Source organism: Littorina saxatilis, unplaced genomic scaffold (genome assembly GCF_037325665.1).
Source record: "Littorina saxatilis isolate snail1 unplaced genomic scaffold, US_GU_Lsax_2.0 scaffold_362, whole genome shotgun sequence".
Taxonomy (NCBI): Eukaryota; Metazoa; Mollusca; class Gastropoda; order Littorinimorpha; family Littorinidae; genus Littorina; species Littorina saxatilis.
Genome location: NW_027127295.1, coordinates 82,760 through 91,277, shown reverse-complemented (window position 1 = coordinate 91,277; position 8,518 = coordinate 82,760).

Here is an 8,518-nt window from a genome sequence, read left to right as displayed (position 1 = left end):
GATTTTATCTTATCTTATTTATTTATGGCATTTATTTATCATTTGCTGATTCCAAAAACACATAGATATAAAATGTTGTATTCAAAACAAGCTCAGAAAGTTAAAAATAATACAGAAACGCGGGCTTTCCTGTTTACCGTACCGCAATACGCTATTGCGCTATACTGGCTAATCAATTTCACGGGAAAAGTGAGCGAATTCCTTGCCGTGTGAATTTACGAAGCTGTTTCTTGGTGGAAAAAAATGCAGTGCGTTCAATTTCATTCTGTAAGTTTGACGAATTGACTAAAAGTAGTAATTTCGCTTTACGCGACTTGTTACTGTTATCTCGGGGTCGAGGGATGGCATACAATTTGAACTTATGTAACCGAGTGCCGTAACACTACGATCACCTCGGGAGGCGAAGTGCAATCAAACAGGATTGAAAATGTTAGGGCTAATTTCTTAGCCCTATAAAAACTGTTATGCAAACCCGAAGGTTTCCATGAACATACAGACAATCGGAAACCACCAGACCCCATCACAAACAGAATTCCACAATCAACCGGTGTTGACTTAAAGGCCAACAACTCGGGTGCAGAGTCTATTGTGAAAGGAGCGGTAGCCTCCCCTGTCACAATCGCCCCCGTTTGAATGAACTTCGTCCCGAAGTTCCGAACCGGGGGACCACTGTCCATCCCAAGTTCGCAGAATGGGAACAGCACGAAAATGTTCAGTGGTCATATTATGCCATTACCTGAACATATCATGCCGAGTCCCATCCCTGCTCGCAAGCGCCAGATGTAACCGAGTGCCGTAACACTACGATCACCTCGGGAGGCGAAGTGCAATCAAACAGGATTGAAAATGTTAGGGCTAATTTCTTAGCCCTATAAAAACTGTTATGCAAACCCGAAGGTTTCCATGAACATACAGACAATCGGAAACCACCAGACCCCATCACAAACAGAATTCCACAATCAACCGGTGTTGACTTAAAGGCCAACAACTCGGGTGCAGAGTCTGCTGTGAAAGGAGCGGTAGCCTCCCCTGTCACACTTATCACGTTGACTCAATTGTTTGTTGTTATTTGCGGAGAATTAGATTAACCATTATGTTCATTCAAACCGTATATGCTCATATTTGCTTGCGTGAAACCTTGACATATCTTACTGAATTACTTACTGCCCGTTATGCCGGTTGGCATGTAGGGCAGCAACAAAGAACATATCGAACAATCGAAAACGGTACTTGAGTATGGCTTTTTAAATAGAACACACAAAATAGCACAGGGATGGCCAACTCTAAAACATGTAACTCGTGTTCGGCGAGTATAACCCCATGAAAGTCACTAGCCCGCCACATATTTCACAAGCCCAGTAAACACCAAACAATGAAACAGTTAGGGTTAAGTTTAACGATTGTCAGATTTATATTTCTGCACACTAAAATAGCGGTGGTACGTACGTACGTACGTACGTACGATCGACAATTGGACCGCGCTCAGCAGGCGTCTAGTCTGGCTTTTCTTCACTAACGCAAGTTGAAATGAGCAATCTTTGTTTCCCGGACTTGACCTGTTCCAACTTGAGCAATGTTGTCCAAACCAAATTATGTTTCTTTTCTGTTCCTATATTCTCAAGAATGTTTAACTTCTTCTTCTTACGTTCGCCGAAGAATGTTTAACAAAATAAAAACCCACCATCGTCTTCCCATCCAACGATGGAAGCTTCGTTCTTGTGTCACTAGAACGTTCACATGGCGGCGATTTAGCAGACGACAGGAGTTTCTGCATGTGCAGTTTTTAGATTGGCTTTTACAAATGAAACTCAATAGTACAACCAAAAGTCGCTTTGCATTTGTCCAGAATGTTCACTAGCCAGCCGTTTTTTCTCTCGTTTGGGATTCTTAATGTGCAGTGGCTGCTCAGTCGTTGTTTCTTTAGGATATCTTTCACACGAGCAACCGATTTCGCACAAGTTGCCGTTATTATGAGTTATTTCTAATATGGTGACTGTTAGCTAATGATAATAGACATGTCAAGAAAATGGATTATCAGCATGAGTCAGAGGCGAATGCTTGTATCATTTTCGCCCACAAGAAATTTTGAAGCGACCCCGCAAAATAGACGGAACAGCCGCAATGAGAACCGAATCGCTCTTATCTGATTATGCCTGTCAATCAAAGCCTTCTCGTGACCTGGGTTAGCCAATCAGAGTCACTCACCTGACGTGATGAATATTTACAGGTCAAATGCGTTCACACAACAATCTCACAAGATAATCCATGTTGAACATGCCTTTCAGTTGCTTAGATATCTCTTGTCCGTCTGAGAGGGACATATTTTTAAACGGGATCAGCTCGTTACTCCCCCGGATCGCTACTCCCCCGGATCGCTACTCCCCCGGCTCGTTACTTCCCCGGCGCGTTACTCCCCCGTATCGCTACTCCCCCGGCTCGTTACTCCCCCGTACACAGAAAATGACTGGATAGCCCTGTGATAGTAAGTTGGCATGAAATATTGTCCCCCCCCCCTCCCCTGTCCAGCTGTTTTGTTTGTTTCTTTGTTTGTTTATCCAGACAATTTCTCCGGACAAACAATATTTCATGCTAACTTACTATCACAGGGTTATTCAGTCATTTTATGTGTACGGGGGAGTAACGAGCCGGGGTAGTAGCGATACGGGGGAGTAACGAGCCGGGGGAATAACGAGCCGGGGGAGTGTCGAGCCGGGGGAGTAGCGATACGGGGGAGTAGCGAGCTGAGTATCTCGTTACTCCCCCGCATCTCTTCTGCTTAAAATATATACTTTTTTTTTCCAAAGATGTACTGTACACGAATGTACAGGCAGATCTGACGGTTGTAAGTTCTTTAAACATGCTCTCTCTCTCTCTCTTAAAAATTCAATTAATAACTACATTACTTAAGTGTAATTAAAAGACACGGGGGAGTAACGAGCCGGGGGAGTAACGATACGGGGGAGTAACGAGATGACGACGCCAAAGAGAAAGAAAACGACGTAAAGATATATTTGATGTAAATTAAGCAACGCAATTTCCCTTGCATCCTCAGAACTTTGACAATGGTCGGCATTGGCCACGCAGAGGGTGGGTGGTGCCTTGCCGTTCTGTAAAGCGCCCACCGACAAAAATGGGCTTTTCTGTATTCTTTAGATGAAGAGTAAAGTATATGACAGCATTTGACGTTTCATTCTTTAGAACAAATCACGCTGGCATTGTTAATTCCAATTTTTACTTTGTCTTGTTAATTTATAGCGTGATAAACAAAACAAAGGCCCCTGCCTGAACGTAATTATTGCATTTAGAGGGTCATCTAGAGTCAGTCCTGATTGGTCAAAAAGCCATATGGTGCACTAGCTGGAATGGTAATAACAGTTGTTTCTACGCCTTTTGTCTTTATGGACAAATTTCTTCCCAAAGTTCATGTTAAAACATCTCGTTGAGGGTAGCAACCAAGAGAGCAAGTAAATTACAGGCATGGGAATTGTCCGCCGAATGGCGGATTTCCGCCGAATTTTTTGTTTGTTCCGCCGAAAATGCAAAAGTGTCCGCCGAAAAAATAAAGGGGGGAGGCACACAAAAAAAGCACCGGTTACTTTGGCCTTTGCGCAAAAGCCCGCGAAAACTTTCCGTACTTTGTTCACGCACTGCTACCGCCCGCCTCAGTTATTGAACTATTATGTTTGAAAGTAAACCAGATTGCACAGATTGTGTTACAAGTTACATTTTCCTGTTTGTCTCAACAGATAAATTTTTTTACAAATTTAAACCATATATAATACATGTAAGCAAAATTTGGTACATTTTTGTACTAAAAACTCTGATTCTAAAAACAGAATTTAATGGCAAACTTGGAGCTCAGATGACACCAGATTGCACCATCTGGGTTCTTTGGAGAAAAAAAATTTCCGGGGGGCCATGCCCCCGGACCCCCCTAGTAAGGCTAGGCGCTTCGCGCCGTCGACTTGACGCTTCGCGTCTTCAGTTATAAATTTTCCGCCTTTTTTACAATTTTCAATTCCCATGCCTGAAATAACTAAGAACTGTAGTACTCTAACTCTGACGTCACACAGCACGTGAAGCTTGATCTCAGTAAGCACAAAAATCAGCCTGCGACAACGTCAAAACTCCTTAGTTTTGAGCAGTTTTGAAGAAATCGTTCATCTCACATCCTTATCTTTGTGCAAACAAACTCATGAAATGTTGGTCTCTTTGACTAAATAACAAGTCGCCTAAGGCGAAATTACTACATTTAGTCAAGCTGTGGAACTCACAGAAAGAAACTGAACGCACTGCATTTTTTTCACAATGACCGTAGTCCGCCGCTTGTGCAAAACGGAGTGAAACTGACGAGCCTGTTCAGCGCAGTAGCGGTTTCGCTGTGCTGCATAGCACGCTTTTCTGTACCTCTCTTCGTTTGAACTTTCTGAGCGTGTTTTTAATCCAAACATATCATATCTATATGTTTTTGGAATCAGGAACCGACAAGGAATCAGATGAAATTGTTTTTAAATCGATTTCGGAAATTTGATTTTGATAATAATTTTTATATTTTTAATTTTCAGACCTTGTTTTTAATCCGAATATAACATATTTATATGTTTTTGGAATCAGAAAATGATGACGAATAAGATGAACGTAAATTTGGATCGTTTTATAAAAAAATAATTTTAATTACAATTTATAGATTTTTAATGACCAAGGTCATTAATTAATTTTTCAGCCACCAAGCTGAAATGCAATACCGAAGTCCGGCCTTCGTCGAAGATTGCTTGGCCAAAATTTCAATCAATTTGATTGAAAAATGAGGGTGTGACCTCAACTTTTACAAAAAGCCGGATATGACGTCATCAAAGACATTTATCGAAAAAAAGAAAAAAATATCCGGGGATTTTATACCCAGGAACTCTCATGTCAAATTTCATAAAGATCGGTATAGTAGTTTACTCTCAATCGCTCTACGCACACACACACGCACACAGACACAGACACAGACACAGACACACACACACACACACACACACACACACACACACACACACATACACCACGACCCTCGTCTCGATTCCCCCTCTATGTTAAAACATTTAGTCAAAACTTGACTAAATGTAAAAAGGCATTACAGCTTCTAGTTAAAAAAACCCACTAGCTTACTTGTGTGAGGGTAGAGTGGAAGGGCCCGGAGACAGGACAGGAAGCATTCAACCGAGACGCCCAGACAGAGGCTGCTATAACATGTCTTTATTAAAGGTACTGAACTTGTCAAATCCAGATGCACGGAGCCCCTGGAGCTTTTAGTCATACCTTAGGCAGCTATCCGTTAGAAGAACTACCAAGTTTCATTGACTTGCACCCAAAGAGTCAAGAACTGCGATTTTTTTACGAATTGATTTCGGACTGTCCCGGCTGGTCTTGACCTATTTTTGGATCTAAATTTAGATCAGGTAGATCACCACATCATGCACAAAAAGACACATCACTAGCAAACTATGTCAGACATCATCATGAGTTTGCGTAAAACAAGATGGAGGCCGGAATCACTCAGTTGAATCGAACTCCGACCAAACACCAACGGAATAACTAGGTTAATTTATGCACTCGCGTGAACAAGAAACTGTCGAGCTTCACAGATGTCGTCGTTGGGTAGTTTTGGGTTTGTTTTACTACCATGGGAGGATTTTTGAACTGTAAATGCACTCAGCTGCAACAAAAACGCAAAACGAAGGCTGTGAGCTGCACTGTGCCTTTAACCTTCGCCCGACCGGGTTATTGACTACACACGGAAGACATCGTGGGGCCGTGCGGACCCATGCTTCTCAAAGAAGGAAAAATATGCATACCCTTCCGTAGACCCATGCTTTTCAAAGAAGCAAAAACGTGCATCCTCTTCCGTAGACGCCGCGGTTAAATTTCCGCGCGAAGTAATTAAATTAAATTATTACCGTGCGGACTAACGCTTCTCAAAAAAGAAAAAACGTGAATACCCTTCCGTAGACGTCGTAAGGTCCGTGTGGATCCACATTGTTATTTATTAATTTCGCTCCACGCGACTTGCTTATTAACTCCAATATTAAACAGATCGTAGAAAGTGATTTTTAGAGCCAATACCTGAAGGTTTGTAACTTATCTCCCAAGTTTTTAATGTAAGTTCCTTCAGTTTGAGAAACATGGGTCCGCACGGCCTCACGATGTCTTCCGTGTGTAGTCTAAATTTGACCGATTTTCTTTAAATATTTGCTGAAATTTAATGATCTGTTATGACATATTAAGAGCTTTTTAGGTGTCTGAGGCATAATTCTTAAAAGCTCATTAAAAAATTCCAACTGGTTTAAGAGATATTTGGAATTAAACACACTTCTGGGTCCACACGGACACACGACGACCGGCGAAGGTTAACATACACCAGAAGGCAGTGCCTATTGACTCATGGAAAAGAAAAGAAAAGAACATAAGAATATGACATAAAAAATTGTTAACGCACTATGCATAGTAATACATCTTAAGTTCTGAACTATTACAAATAGTCAGCAGTTTAACTGAGCTACCAAAGAAGATGGAGAGAGCGGGAAGGGGGGGGGGGGGGGGGGGGGGGGGAGACAGACCTATTCCCCAAGACATGAGGACACAGTCACGCCTCGCGGTCTGAAACCATCGAAGTGTGACAAGGACCGATAACTTCACAACCAGATACCAAGGGGGACTACTCTAACTCTGACGTCACACAGCATGTGACGTACACGCAACAAAGAGCACACTGTTTGCTGGAAACTAGCCTTCAGGGCAAAACAACGAAACTGACACTATGACGTCACTACGATCAAAATGGCAAACACGGTGATACTTCTACACAAAGCATCAATGAACACACACTCAGAGCACACCTTAGAACGGATCAAAACTAGCAAATATAATAGCAATAAAAAACGCTCGCGCTGGACCCGAGTACTCTTCAGACTGGCTCGCTCCCCCAGTATGAAAGTTTTTGTCTTGTGCACGTGGATTAATAAACAAATAAAATTATTTTACACAATTAAAAAAATTATTAGAGTAAAATAAAACATTTAAACGTTCATAATAAACAATAGTAAACAAGAATTAAAAAAAAAAAAAAAATAGACCGCCCATGCCGGGAATCAAACCCGGATCACTTGGATTTAAAAAAAAATAAAATTAATTATTTATTTATTTTACACAATTAAAATAATTATTAGAGTAAAATAAAACATTAAAACGTTCATGATAAACAATAGTAAACAAGAATTAAAAAAAAAACCAATAGACCGCCCATGCCGGGAATCGAACCCGGATCACTTTGGCCATAGACGAATCGCTTTCCACCCGGATCACTTGGATTTAAAAAAATTTTATTTTTTATTTTTTATTTATTTTACACAATTAATAAATTATTAGAGTAAAATAAAACATTAAAACGTTCATAATAAACAATAGTAAACAAGAATTTAAAAAAAAAAAAAAAAATAGACCGCCCATGCCGGGAATCGAACCTGGATCACTTTGGCCATAGGCGGACGTGCTACGACAACTTTACTTGAATCACTGTGTCGCTCTCTCTCGTGCTCTCTGTCTCTCTTTCAGTCTCACCGAGACCAAACACTGCATTGATAGTTTCTTTGCCAAGACCAAATCCCCACCCGCTGGCTGGCTTGCAAATCATGCTTTTCTCGTCACTGTGTGACGTGTTCGGCGGTTCTATGAGCCGAACGGCTGTCCTATCCCACCGCGAATTCCGCTCTCCGTTAAGAGTCGTTTTTGCAGATTATTTCGCATTTAGGTCCCAGGTAACATTATGAAGTTTTAATACGATCAATCGGACCTATTATCAAGTTAGTGTATCAACTTTTGAACGAACTCCGCCCAGTAGTTTCCCAGCAATAAGCTGTTAAAGCTGTGGTCTATTTATGACTTTCCGGGGCTACGAGGTTCAAAAATAGGGATAAAATCATGTACAGAATTCTGTACAGCAAACGCTACCCGAAACCCCATCTAATACGGCGTGTATGACCTTGAGAGCTTCAGTCAACACTTGAATTTTGCAGTGGTAACATCCGGTTTGCTCTCTCAGAGCTGAGCATATTTGTCGAGAAGGATCGAGCAGAAAAAATAGATGACTTGGCAGGGATTCGAACTCAAGGCCTCGGGGCCTCGAAATGTCGGGGCCGATGTCTTAACCACTAGGCCACTTCACCAGTGTTCTCAACGATAAAAAAAATTGATAATTTTATATCATTCTACGCTTGAATTACCATTCATGCGTTGCAAAAACGTACAAATTGCTATTAAAATTTGCCTTTATTTGCAAATATGTTTCACGGAATTGCAGTACATGTTTACACCGTCATGTTACACGACATTCGCGCCATGCAAATAGCTGCGATATCTCTATTTACAACATGCAAGAAAAATGACAAGAACAGTAATTGAATCTCTCCAAAGCTCTGTGCAGTTGAAAACAGACATCTAAGAAATAGTTATACATGTATTCACTTCTGAACAATGG